Source organism: Cryptomeria japonica, chromosome 2, assembly GCF_030272615.1.
Source record: "Cryptomeria japonica chromosome 2, Sugi_1.0, whole genome shotgun sequence".
NCBI classification, from domain to species: Eukaryota; Viridiplantae; Streptophyta; class Pinopsida; order Cupressales; family Cupressaceae; genus Cryptomeria; species Cryptomeria japonica.
In genome coordinates, this window is record NC_081406.1 from 255,420,829 (window position 1) to 255,436,028 (window position 15,200).

The following is a 15,200-nucleotide window of genomic DNA, read 5'->3' on the forward strand; positions in this document are numbered from 1 at the left end:
CAATATACACTTCTTCCTCTAGGATTCCATTCAAGAAAGCATACTTCACATCCATTTGGTATACCTTAAATCCATTGAATGTTGAAAATGCAAGTAGCATTTGGACACCTTCCAATCTAGCCACTGAGGCAAAGGTTTCTCCATAGTCTTCTCCTTCTTCCTGAGCATATCCCTTGCATACAAGTCTTGACTTGTTCCTTACCACTATGCCTTCTTCATTCAGCTTATTCCTGAAGACCCATTTGGTACCTATGACATTCTTGTGTTCCGGTCTAGGTACCAAGGACCATGTTGCATTCTTCTCTATCTGGTCCAACCCCTCTTCCATTGCCTTTATCCAATCTTCATCGATAAGTTTCCTCTTTAGCGGTCTTAGGCTTAAATTTTGAAATCGTGCAACAATTTTATTTCACCTTTCTCCTTGTAAGTATTCCTGCATCTTTGTCTCCTATGATTTGCTTTGGATCATGATGCAGTCTTACATACCTAGCAATGACTGTAGCTGGTTCAGCTTGCTTTTCCTCTTCTTTTTCCACTTCATCTTCTTCTTCACCTACTGAAGCTTCTACCGGTACAGAAACACTGAAGTCTTTGTAGTGTTTGTCACTTGTTTCATTCTTAACCGATTCTCAAAAGGCTAAACCCAGTTCATCTTTCGTTTCCTTGTTGTCGATTTCCTCAGGCTTCTTAGGGGATTCATCAACCCTGATGTTGATACTCTCAACAATTTTCTGAGTCCTACTGTTGTAGCACTTGAGAGATTTGCTTTTGGTGGAATATCCCAAAAATATTCCTTCATCACACTTAGCATCAAACTTACTCAGGTGCTCACCTCTCTTGATATAGCATTTACTCCCAAACACTTTGAAATAACTCACATTGGGAGTTCTCTTGTTCCAGTACTCATAGGGGGTTTTGTCGTTACCTTTCTTAATGAGTACCCAGATCATGGTATAGACTGCAGTGCTCATAGCTTCTCTCCAAAATGTATGAGAAACATTTCCTTGGATCAACATAGTTCTGGCCACTTCAACCACATTCCTATTATTTCTTTCTGCTATGTCATTTTGTTGTGGTGTCCTTGGGGCAGACAATTGCCTCTTAATCTTGTTCTCCTCACAGTAATTATTGAATTCATCATAAATGAATTCACCTCCCTGATTGGTTCTTAGGAATTTTATCCTTCTGTCGCTCTCCTTCTCCACCAATGCTCTAAAGGCTTTGAACTTTCCAAATGCCTCAGATTTGTCTTTCAAGAATGTGACCCACATCATTCTTGAGCAATCATTAGTAAGAATCATGAAGTACCGATCTCCCTAAATACTTCTAGTTTCCATCAAACCACATAGATCAGTGTGCACTAGATCAAGTAAGTTCTCAGCTGAAAAGGACTTATCTTTGAATGTTGAGGAAGACATCTTCCCAAGTTGGCATTCTCCGGTTTGTTCAACAAATGCAATCCTCTTACTGCCTTGATCTCACTAGCCTTTACAATATTGTCAAAATTTATATGACAAAGTCTCCTATGCCATGTCCAACTGTCATCAAATTTCGCTATCAGGCACTGAGTAATCTTGGTATTCAGCTGAAATGGGTTTCCTCTAGTCTTCTTACTGGTGGCAATAAGTTCTCCACTCTTTCCAATTATTCTACAGACTCCACCTTTGAATTCCAATATGAGTCCTTTGTCGTTCAGTTGAGCAACACTCAAAATATTATGTTTAATGCCTTCCACCCAGTAGACATCATCTGCACTGTTGTTTCCATTTAGTGAGATGGATCCTTTTCCTTTCAACATGCAAGGTGCATCATTGCCAAATTGGACAACACCACCATCATATTCTTCAAGAGATGTAAGCTTTATCTGGTCACCGGTCATGTGGTGAGAACACCCGCTATCAATGATCCACTTGTTAGAGTTGTCAATATGTGAGACAGGGGCTTTCTATTCAAACAACTCTTCCTTGACAACGACAAACACTATGTCCTTGTTCTCTTCATCCTCAGATTCCTCAATGGTAACACCTTCATCCACTACAACAAGATAATTTCTCCTACCTACTCCTTTATAATTCCTAAACCTCTCTGGTTTATCCTTATTGTCATTGTTAGGATAGTTAACAGCTATATGTCCTATCTTATTGCAGGAAAAACACTTCAAGGGAAGCTTACCTCTGTATTTTCTGGTGCCTTTTGGAAGTCTCTTGGCAAGAAGAGCTTCAAACTCCATCAGAATTTCCTCATCATCCATATATTTTCTTGGCCTTGATTCATAACTGGTACTGAACTCTTTTCCTTTCCTGGTCGGTGCGGAGGAAGAAGACGTTCTAAAGGATAACTCGGTCTTTTGAACACTACCATCATAGCCATTCAATTCATATGTAGTCAACTTTGTAATAATAGAGTCTAAAGATACCTTGGTTTTGTCGATAGACCTTAGCTCATGAATAGCGGCAACCCTGATAGCATAGATCGGTAAAAATGATCTTAGAACTTTACTGACAATAGTGGCATCATCAATTGTTCCACCAGAGCTCTTGATCTCTCCAACCACGGTCTTGATTCTTATGCCATACTACTGAATGGTCTCTCCTTCAACCATCCTCATATCTTCAAACTTTCCTCTAAGGCTTTTTTCCTTAGCCTGCTTGACATGTTCATCACCGTCATAAATGGATTCCAGTTTGTCCCACACATCTTTTGGATTGTCCTTATCTTGTACATCAATGAACTCTACATCGGACAAGCTACTAATAAGGGCTTCCATGACTTGCCCATTTTCTTGTATCTCTCTTTTCTGATCATCGGTTAGAATGCCAGAGGGGATTACATAGGCATTCTCAACATAGTTCTAGTGTTGTGCACCCAAACTCTTGATATATATATTCATCTTGTCATTTTATATTTTAAAGTTATCCCTATTGAACTTAGGACCTTCCCTCTTCATCATTAAAGCAAGATCTTTTGCGTCAAGCGATTAAGCTTATATCACCGAGGACCTGGATGTGCTCTGATACCAATTGATGAATAATGATGAACTACTAGGGTCCTAACTAGTACTGAGAGGGGGGGGGTGAATCAGTACACACAAAAACTTGATCTTATAATTTGACAAATCAAAATACAGATAACCAATTGTCTTTACCACTGTACTTAACCATAGCAATACTGGTTAAACAAAAATACTTCGGACAAAATTCAACAGATCTCAAATCTTGATAGCTACTTCACCAGTTTAATCATGCATGAGTTGTACCAATAAAAACCACAACCATTAGACAATGCATGCATATATAACTTAATCAAAAACCACTCAATCATCACATGAAAAACTCACAACCCATAACACACAGGTTTTTCATGTGGAAACCCAAAAATGAAAAAACCACGGTGGGGATGAATACCCACAAGCTTGTTTGTGAACTCTTTTGAAGTCCACTCTGTTAGGAGCCTAGTCTGATTAAAGACTTTACAATAAAGGTTTTGTTAGGAACTGATCCTGTAACACCCGGTTAAGGGATGGCTATATACCCTATTAAAGGTTGAAACCTTGTTAAGAGTTACCTCGCTAGAGGATTTAAATAAATCAATGAACTTGAGCCACTTGGTTGGAGGATTTACAACAAAGCTTGTTAAAGCTACCCAGTCAAGGGATTTACCTTCGATTGAAATGGTTAGAAGACAACAGGTAAAACTCCAATCTGATAACAACAATTCTTGCTAAGGCGGATCCTTTTCAGTTCCTCTTTCCTGCAATCACACTCTGCAGATTCCTTGCTCTGGTTTGGCAAGTATCAAATCTCCAACATGCGGACACAAACACAACTTTTGCAAACAACTATAATAACAAAACTCATCGACCTTATAGACAACAATTAGGTCGGTAGCATAAACCCTAAACCCTAAACATTTTAGGTTTACAATTACAAGCGGTCCAATCCTGACCATCAAATACATTACGTAGAATGAAACGATCTAAAATAGATATCAAGTTATTATGCATCGTTCAACCTTCACCGTATCTGGAAAACAGTAACCCATCACGCGCTTTCCACATACTGCACATTCCTGAGGTAGACATTCAATGCATTTGATCTTCACGTGCAAGATCCTCAAAGGAATCCTTCATGTGCACATAGTAGATGTGGCATCTTGATCCTTATCCTTGTTCTTAACTAACTCATCACAAAACATCACTGGTTGCACCACACAAGCCAAACCGAAAACCCTAGAGCTGAACTGAGACTACCAACCGATAGTCACACTTAGTGAACCCCGACACCGGTGCACTCATCCAGTTGACCATAACTGCTTCCAATCTTCATTCCAGTGCATACTAGTTCATCTGCTTGAGCACTTATTGACATCAATGACAACATACATTATCACCACTTCATCATATGCCAACATATGGGTCTAGTGATATTCTTTGTGTTATGTAGTATTTTTGGTAGTGTAACGTGTTGCGATTGATCTTTGCGAGATTTCCACTAGTGGTGCATGTTTGAGGAGTTGATTTAGGTCCAAGCTATGTTGTCTATGACATTGTATTGGTCCAATGGTTGATTTATGTATCAAGTGATGTAATTTTGTAATTAGGTGTTAAGGGTTTGGCCGACCTTATAGTCTAGGTTGATGATCTATATAAATGGGTAAAATATTCATGTAATTTTGTGGTTGTTGCTGAGTTTGCATTATCAGAGAGTGGTGTATGTGCGATCAAGTGAATTCATCTTTCAATGTGGTGTATTGAGCAGAGATTGGTGAAGGGTAGACATTTGAGCTTAACCAAAACTATCATGAGGCATTAGCAGATGTTATTTTTATAGTTCATCTTTTTTGGATTGTAGTCCGATCATATTTGTAAGGTAGTGAACCTTCCCTGAGGGTTGTATCCTTTTGGGTCATTGTAATTTGAACAGTGAGCTCTAGGAAGTGTGTTATGTGTGTTGTTGTTATTGTTGTTATTTTTCTTTTTATTGTAGTTGATCAGATTTGAGATTGTGCGTAATTTGTCTAATCTGGTGAAAACTAATTCATCCCCCCCCCTCCAAGTTTTCATTCCTTGTTGTTGTGAACAATGCCGACCACCAAAACATAGAAGACATGATCAGAGAATATCAACAAGCAATGTCAATTCCACTGCAACAACTCAAATAACAAGAATCATCATTATTTTATCACTAGACCTCAACACCAACTAACAAACTGAAAGATATGCTTGTGAAGTTCCAAATCATGAACCATACAAATTGAGGACACACATGAACATCCCAAAAACTCTCTAAAATTTTCACAACATAATGAATTGATTCTAGAGAAATACAATCCAGGAATCACAACTCTGCAATACAGAGTCAACAGAAAAACCAACCATCACATCGGATCACACAACTTGATCAAATCATCTTCCAGAACATTAAAACTCATATTTAATCAACTAGAGATAAGCATCTCAAAACCCATTAATCCACATCAACACATCTGCAATAGATCACCCAAACCAACTCTCTGCAACAAACCAATTCTCTACAACACAGGGATATGTTGACATCAATGACAACAACACATTCCAATATAATTTGCTTCCAAAAATAAAGCATTAAAATATATATTTTAATACATAACAAAATTTATTTATTTTAACATACAAGCTTTAGTTGAATAATTTGGCTATGATATAAGCAATCTAATAGGATGTTGATGAAAGAGTATTAATACAATTGTCGATTGTAGGTCTACATAGAAGTGATAGTATTTGCGAGGTAGTGTGCTCAACTAATCCATTCTAATGAAAATTAACTATTAAAAGATAAAAAATACAAAACATAATTGATTTATTCTTCTAACATACTTACTTTTGTTGAATAACTATATTCAAATCTGAAACCTGTTTCTTTTAGCTTGAAAAAAGAATATAAGTTGAATGAATATATATAGAATTATTTCCTCAAAAAAAGAAATGTGTACTCTTCAAAGAACAAACAGATTGCTCAACTCGACAAACCAAATATAAGAATTTATTTATTTAATTTATTAAGTAAATTATGGAAAATGAATTTAAATGATGAGCACTTAATTTAAGTTATTTAATTTATTACATGAAAATTGAGTTTAAATCAAGAGCACTTAATTTTAATTATTTAATTTAATATAATTTTAATTATTTATTTTAATTTCATTGCCACTCACAATATTTTAAATTAATTATTTTATTTAATTTTTTTTCAGTAACTTAGGGTATCCCCACAACACAACCTAGTGCCCAAACCTGTTTAACCTTACCTTGGCCACAAAAAACCAAGTTGGGGCTCAGGAGAGGGACTAGCTAGGGCAAGACTAGTCCCTAGAGATGAACCAAGTAGCCTACATGCTAGACCCATTGGTTTGAAATCTAGGCCTCGGTATAAAACTCGAAACTAATGGGGAGCACACCCATAGCCCAAGCTAGCTCTATTACCTAATCAGGCTTATTTAATTTAATTTTTTAATTTTTAAACAATTATTAATTTTAATTAGCTTAATATTTATGGTGTTATGTTTTTAAAATAAGAGTTTATTCTGAAGATAACTATTCATGCAATTTTGCAAGTATTATTCAAAAGACTATAATAGCAGATCAAAAAATTGAGATAAGATTAAAATATTCTAAAACTATTTAAAACTACAGTCTAAGTATGGAAAATTTATGCAGAAGAGAGATTTGCATGGCAAGAGAAAGGGTTTCACATGTAATCAAACTCAAACTAAGCATTAGTTATCAACAATAATTTGGCTATTCAATTTAATTTATTTTAGTTATTTAATTTAATTCATTTAAGTTATTTAATTTAAATTAAATTAAATTTCATTCTAATTATTTAATTTTATTTATTTAAGTTATTTAGTTTATTTATTTTTTAATTCTTAAATAATTATGAAATTTTAATTAACTTAAATTAAGCTATTTAATCTATTTTACAGGATGGTGAGGAGTGAAGGAGTACGCAAGAGCGAAATTTCGAACATGAATCAGAGGTAGGAGTCAGAGCAAGGATCTCACATAAAGAAATGGCATGCTGAGAGAAATTGTGGAAAACATCTAACATGATGGAGGAAATGGATCAGGAAACTCAAGTTTTGAGAGCAAGAATCAACAATGGTGAACATAGGTATGGAAAACTGTGACCAAAAGAATATCAGGATAAACATGGACAACAAGATAGTCATTCTGAAGGTTGCAAGCCTCAATGGGTGTTTGAACAGAGTTACTAGAAGGAAAAAACCCACCCAATATATAAAGAAAGGCGTCAAAAGGAGTCTAATCGACATCAGCCTAAGATTAGGCAGACTCCCCCTAATGCCATAAACAACAGCTTCACAAAAAGCAAAAACTTTGTTCCTCCAAGCAAAGAGAGGACATAGTGCATTAACTCATATATTCCCAACAATATACAACCATAGAATGGGTGGCAATGGAAAAGAATGGGGGATTAGGTATAATCCCAAAAAATCTCATGGATTTTGTAGGCTAGGGCATTGCAAAACCTCCTATGAAAATGAAAGAACGATCGAGGAGTTCAGGAGAGAGGGTGTCCTATAAGGAAGAATTGGGGGGTCAGAAAGACAAACCCATATACCCCTCCTCACAAAAGAAGCACATTGATATCACTATCATGGTCCTATATGTATCAGAGATGGGATCACTTTAGTCACTTGGGCCTATTCTTCAAATGGACAGGCAAGGATGCTCCAAGAGACAAAATAAAAAAATGGTTTAAGGATTACTTCAAAGGACGGGTAAGTGTAATCGCCCTAGCAAATAACTTTTTAATAGACTGCATGGATTAGAAAACCAAAAAAGAATATTTTGATTGGAGAACCAATGTTTTTTGAAGGATTTTGTTTTTTATAAATTATATTGGGAATCAAAATTTAATCAAAATTTGCATGAACCTAAAAACTCCCTGATTGGATAAAAATGGAAAATCTACCACCGGAATACTAGAGTGAACAAATACTAGAAAAAATTGGAGGAACCCTAGGAACCTTCATAGGATTCAAAGAAGATTTCTTTATGGGAAGATTGGAGATACTAAAAATCTTGGTAGACATAGAGAAAGATCATAGATACTTAGATAACTTAGAGATCTTAACAAAAAATGGCATATGGATCCAAGGGATTGAAGTCAATTGCAAGGGCAGAAGATGTATCCTGAGTAAGAGTTATATTGTGAGTTGTTCAATAGCATCAAGGAAGGTAGTTGACATTTCCATGAAACACATTGGGTCAGAAAGTTCTTAGGGAGACTAAGGATAAAGAAAAAGTGCAGGAATCATTAGCAAAGGAGAATCCTCCTTATATGCCAAAGGTAGGATAAATAGTTGATAGGGAAATTTTCCTTGGGAAGGTGATCATAGTAGCTCAGGACAATCAAATCTTGCCCAATAACAATGTAATCATATTGGAAAATCTTTCAAACATATCCAAGGTGGTGGGGAAAACAAAATCCCTTTACATGAAAATTAAAAAACAATTGTCTTCGGTTGGCCTGGGTATAGACCATCATCATAATCTGTAAATTGTCAATGACTTAAATCTTGAGAACTCTCATGTCCAGCTTACAAACAATACATGTAACCAAGAGAGAAGACAAGAATTAGAGTCAACACCCATCCTGGTAGATATTGGAGGGGATTAATTCATTGATGACAATACATCAGACAAACAATTAGAGGTTGTGAATGATCTACTTGGAATTGGTAGTCCCTCTACCCTTGGTGATGAGGAATCCCGAGAAGAAAAGAGATATTTGATTTCAGAAAATGTTGGAGTTGGAAGCAATGGAATGTTGATTCCCTAAACTAACTCAGGAAGAAATGGATAAAAATAGAAATTTGATGAGGAAGAAATTGGAAATTCATCAGGTCCCCTCAAGTAAGACAAAGGAAAACTTTGGAAAGGACCTCCATAAGAAAGGGGTTGGTAGGAAATAAATCACAGAATTGAGGACTATAGATAGGAAAGTGGCATGTCAGATCAAGATAACTACTCTTTAGGGTTCAAGGAAGGGAATCCCCCTTACCCAGTAGCCATGATGCTCCTTTCATGGAATGTTAGGGGCCTGAACGCACCTAACAAAAGATGTCTAGTCAAGCAAAGGATCATCTTGACTAGGGCTGACACAATGTTGATCCAAGAAACAAAGAAAATATAAGATGAAGTAATCTTGAAGTCTTTAAGAGCTTTAAACATTGGAAAGTAGTGGTAGTCCCAGCTGTTGGAGCATCAAGGGGAGTGGCAATATGTTCGAATACAACAAAAGTATGTTTGGATGTTTTAGCCAATGGTCAGCAATGGGTAAGTGGCAAGGTGAGAAGTTTAGAAGTCAGTCTCCAGTTTTTAGTCATCAATATATATGGTCCATTTTCATGCTCAACAAAGAAGACCTTGTGGTATGAACTTGATACCCACATCAGATTGATTAGGGAGATGCACATCATTGTAGGCAGAGACTTTAATGCAATTCTACATTGTCAAGATAAAAGAGGGATCATTAACAGACCAAGCCAATCTCACAAAGATTTTGAAGAATGGGTCTTCATAAATCACCTCATGGAAATAGAACTTAATAATGGCGGTTTCACTTGGAATAATAAAAGGCTTGGTTTCAACAATATTGCAAAAAAGTTAGACAAGTTATTTCTATACGGAGACCTATCTACCTTCCCTGCATCTTTAGAAGGTTTCATCTTACAATGTTGTAGATCATATCATTACCCCATACAATTGGTGCTATTAATTGAATCTAATCCTAGAGGGACCCCATTCAAATTTGAAAACATGTGGTTCAAAGATGAAATTTTTTTACCCCTAGTTGAATCCTAGTGGAAGGAAGAAGAGTTCATAGGTTCCAAAAAAAAATATTTCATAGAAAAGTTAAAAAATCTAAAGAAGAATCTATTGGAATGGAATAAAGCACATTTCAAGAAAATATTTGAATCCAAGTCTAATATAGAAGGAGCTTTAGCAGATTTAAACGAAAAAAATCATCAAGGATGGAATGGACAATGACAAGTTTATGGAGGAGAAAATATTGTTGTGGGAGTATGAGGATATTGTTGGTATTTTGGTATGGTTTTGTCATTGTTGTCAACACCTACTAAAAGCACTTTGGAGATCCAGCAAACATTCACCGGCAAGCAAGTAACTATTGCATAGTTACTGGTATATGGTACACCGGCAGGATATAATGATCATCAACACTTGGTATGGCATGAAAGACACTTGGTAATGTCGAAGACATCATGTGGACATCTTATCTTGGAGAGTTGATCATTGGTATATTCATATTTGCATATTTGCTTTTACCGGCAAATAGGTCCAGGGTTATCTAGGGTTACACCGACAGGTTTATCTTTTCCAGATCAGCATGGCACACTATGGAGATGATTAATTAATGTTGTAAATGCATTAAGCTGACATGTTCAATCGGTTATTGCATCGGATATTATTTTCTTTGTAAAATGTTTTTATTGTAATATCTTGTAGAGCCGACCTACTAAAATTGGTCTTAGGTTATGGTATAAATGTAAGATCTTAATTCTAAGATCAAGTGTGGAATGCGAAGAAGGTATATTGTGAAGGGAAATGCGAGATTATGCAGAGCTATACACAAAGACATCATTTGAAGGTGAAGCTAGGGTTTTGTGAAGGCATATTAGCATTACACCGATACTTAATCCAGCATATGAAGATGCTATTTCAAGTAGTACATTCTTATTGGATTTAACCATCCAAATTGTAGTCAGTGTGACTCCCATTTGTGTTTGAGCAGTGAGCTCTAGGTGCTTGGCCTTTCTGCATGTGCAAACCCCATTTATGTACACTTACTATCTATAGTAGTATCATCTGATTATGGGTAAGGTTTCCCACCATAGTTTTTCCCCTTGCAGGGTTTCCACGTACAAATATTGGTGTCATGTGTTGCGGATGATTTTATGTTTTGGTTTCATACATTAATCTTTACTGGTATTGCATTTATCTGTTAAATTTGTCCACTGGTATAATAGATTGTCTCACCAGTATTAAAGCAGTAATTGATTAAGTTGTTTTTGGTTTAAAGTTTTTAGACAACTGATTCACCCACCCCCTCTCAGTTGTCCCCGGGACCTAACAATTGGTATCAGAGCCAAGTCCTCTTTTGCTGAAGTTTAACAACTTGAGGAGATCCAATGTCTACTAATTATTTCAGGAAGGACAATCTTAAACTTGATGGAACCAACTATGGGATATGGAAGATCAGAATGGAGACACATCTAAATTGCATTGGAAAGGACATCTGGGATGTTACAAAGAATGGTTATATTGCTCCTACTCAAAGTCAGCCTAATCCACCTAACTTGACAAAAGATGAGGAAAATGATTGCAAAGCAAGAGAAGCACTTTTGAGCGCATTATCAGATCAGCAGATCATGGGACTATCAGATAGGTCTACTGCTAAAGCTATTTGGGATCATTTGGAAACACTGAATGAAGGAGATTCCACAATCAAAATTGCAAAACTTGAAAGCTTCCCGGTCAGGTATGAAAATCTGAAAATGGAAGAAGATGAAAGAATTTTTGCTTTTATGGAAAGAGTAAATGAAATTGTTTTGGTTATAAAATGTTGTGGAGGAACTCTAAGTGAAGATGAAATTGTTTCAAAAGTTTTAAGAGGATTGCCACCGGCATACAAAATGAAGGTTACTATTATAAATGAATTAAGAATAATGCCTAATACATCAGTAACTAGGGATACACTGATTGGAAAACTTTAAGCCTTTGAAATTGAGGAATTTGGTCCTGTTGCTACTATAAAGACAGATTTAGCTTTCAAAGCATCAACATCACCTGCATCATCATTTGACAAATCTGATTGGAAAGCCTTTTATGCAAGAGAACTTGAAGAAAGCAGGAAAGAACTTGAAGCACTATTTGCAAGAAAAATGCCTAAAGGTCCAGTTGGAAGTAAGTATGAAGGTAATGTACCCTTTAAATGTTTTAATTGCAATAAGATTGGTCATATGGCTTCAAGATGCCCTGATAGACATTCTAGACTAAGAGAAGAAGCTAGAAGGACATACAAACCTAACCCTGAATATCAAAGATATAGATTCAAGAAAAATAAGGACAAATCTTGTTATGTAGCTGATGAAGGAGTGACTGATGATTCTGAGGAAGATTCGGCAGACAATGGATGGGTTTTTGTTTCTATAGTAGAAGATCAACCGGCACCTGTAGTGCAACCGGTAGAACAGGCCTTGGCAGCTAAAATTGAGGTAAAAGATGAATGGATAATTGATTCTGGATGCTCACATCATATGACAAGTGATAAAGGTAAATTCTTAAACTTTCAAGAATACAATGGCGGCTTAGTAAGATTTGGAGATGACAAAGCTTGTCAAATCAGAGGTAAGGGTTCAATATCTCTTGATGGTAAACATAACACTGACAATGTCTACTATGTTGAAGGTTTAAAGCATAAAATTTTGAGTGTTGGTCAATTAGTTGAGAAAGGATTTCAATTACAATTTAAGAATGGAAAATGCAAAATCATGAACAGAACTAGCTTATAAATTGCAACCAGTAATCAGACTAGAGGTAATATCTTTCATTTGAATAACAGTAAAAAGACATGCTTGATTGCACATATAGATGAAAGTTGGTTATGGCATAAGAGACTCTGTCATGTAAAATATGATTGAATGGTAAAGATCAGTACTATGAAGGTAGTTAGAGATTTACCTAAGATTGTCAAACCTCACAATACAATATGTAAGGAATGTCAATTTGGAAAACAGGTTAGAGCTAGTTTCAAAAGTATTCTTGAAAAATCAAATAATGCTCTTGATTTAATTCACACTGATTTATGTGGTCTAGCTAGAACTAAAAGCTTACAAGGTGATAGATATTTCATGCTAATCATTGATGACTATTCTAGAATGTGTTGGGTTACTTTTCTCAGAGAAAAATTAGAAGCACTTGGAAAATTTAAACTGTTCAAAGAAATGGTTGAAAATGAAACCGGTAAGAAAATTAAGTGTTTAAGATCAGATCAAGGAGGAGAATTCACATTTAAAGAGTTTAATACATTCTATGAAGTGAATGGAACTAGAAGATAGCTATCAGCACCTCAGACACCTCAGCAAAATGGAGTTGTTGAAAGGAAAAACAAAACTATCTTGGATGCAGCAAGAAGTATGTTATCATAAGAAAATTTACCACATGTGTATTGGAGAGAAGCAGTTAGTACAGCGGTCTATACATTCAACAAATTTCACATCAAGGGTGAAACCGGTAAGACCCCTCATGAACTATGGTTTGGTATTACTCCTACTCTTAAATATTTCAGAATATTTGGAAGCAAATGCTATATTAGAAGAGATGAGTATATTGGGAAATTTGATCCTAGAAGTGATGAAGGTATATTTCTTGGTTATTCATCTAAGAGTAAAGCATCTAGATGTTTTAACAAGAGATTGCAGAAAATTGTTGAAAGTACAAATGTAAAGATTGATGAACAATTCAGAGGAACTTCAAGGTACATAGATTCTAAACCGGCAACGGAAATTCTAATAAATGAACCTACACTTAATCCACCGGTATAGAGTGAAGATCCAGTTACACCGGTATCATCTGAAAATTCCACTATGACTGAGGAATAATAGCAAACAAAGACACCCCAGTATATAAGATTGAATCATTCTGAAGACCAGATAATTGGAAACAAATACAAAGGAGTTATGACAAAAGGAAGATTGGCAAATGAAGAGGTATGTCTTATTTCTCAAATTGAACCATCATCAGTTAATGAGGCATGTGAAGATAAGTATTGGACTAAAGCTATGGAAGATGAATTAGAACAAATTGAGAAAAACAATACTTGGACATTAGTTCCCTGGCCTAAAGGTAAAAATGTAATTGGAACCAAATGGGTATTCAGAAACAAACTTAATGAAGATGGTAAAGTTATCAGAAATAAAGCAAGACTAGTGTGTAAGGGATATTCTCAGAAAAAAGGAATTGACTACAATGAAACCTTTGCACCGGTAGCTAGAATTGAGACAGTTAGATTATTTTTGGCTTTTGCAGCACATAAGGACTACAAAGTATATCAGATGGATATTAAATGTGCATTTCCGAATGTAAATCTTGAAGAGGAAGTCTATATTGAACAACCTAGTGGATTTTCTTTGACAGATGACAAAGATATGGTTTGCAGGTTAAGGAAAGCTTTATATGGATTGAAGCAAGCTCCAAGAGCCTGGTATGCAAGATTGGATAAGTATCTTTTGAAAATTGGTTTTTCTAAAGGTAATGCTGACAGTAACTTATACTATAAAATGACTAATCATGACATCTTGGCTATTGAAGTTTTTGTTGATGATATAGTTTTTGGAGGAGAAGATGGATTGTGTAAAGAATTTTCTATCAAAATGCAGCAAGAATTTGAAATGTCTATGATTGGTGAAGTAAGATTCTTTTTAGGATTGCAAATTTCACAGACTGAAAAAGGTATATTTTTGAGTCAATCAAAATACTTAAAGGAGTTACTCAATAAATTTGGGATGGAAAACTCTAAACCGATAAGCACACCTATGACTACAAATGACAAACTATCTTTAAGAGATGAATCTACACCAGTTAATCCAACAAGGTACAAATCTATGATAGGAGATTTACTGTATTTAACACAAACAAGACTTGATATCATGAATGCAGTATGTATTGTTTCAATATTTCAGAGTAATCCCAGAGAAAATCATGAATCAGTAGTAAAAAGGATTTTTCGGTACTTACAAGGCACCCCAAATCTTTGTTTATGGTATCCTAGAGATGAAAACTTTGAATTATGTGCATACACGGATGCAAATTGGGCAGGAGACATTGATGACAGAAAAAACACCAGCGAAGGAGCATTTTTTCTTGGAAACAAATTAGTTTCTTGGTTAAGTAAGAAACAGAGTTGTACATCATTATCAATAGCAGAATCAGAATATGTTGTAGCAGCAACTAACTGTACACAGGTAATTTGGCTTAAACAAACGTTGAAAGACTTGAAGGTAGAATGCAAAGAACCTATAACTATCTATTGTGATAACACATCAGCAATTGATATATCTAAGAATCTGGTATTACATTCTAAAATAAAACATGTCTCTATCAAACTGAATTTTCT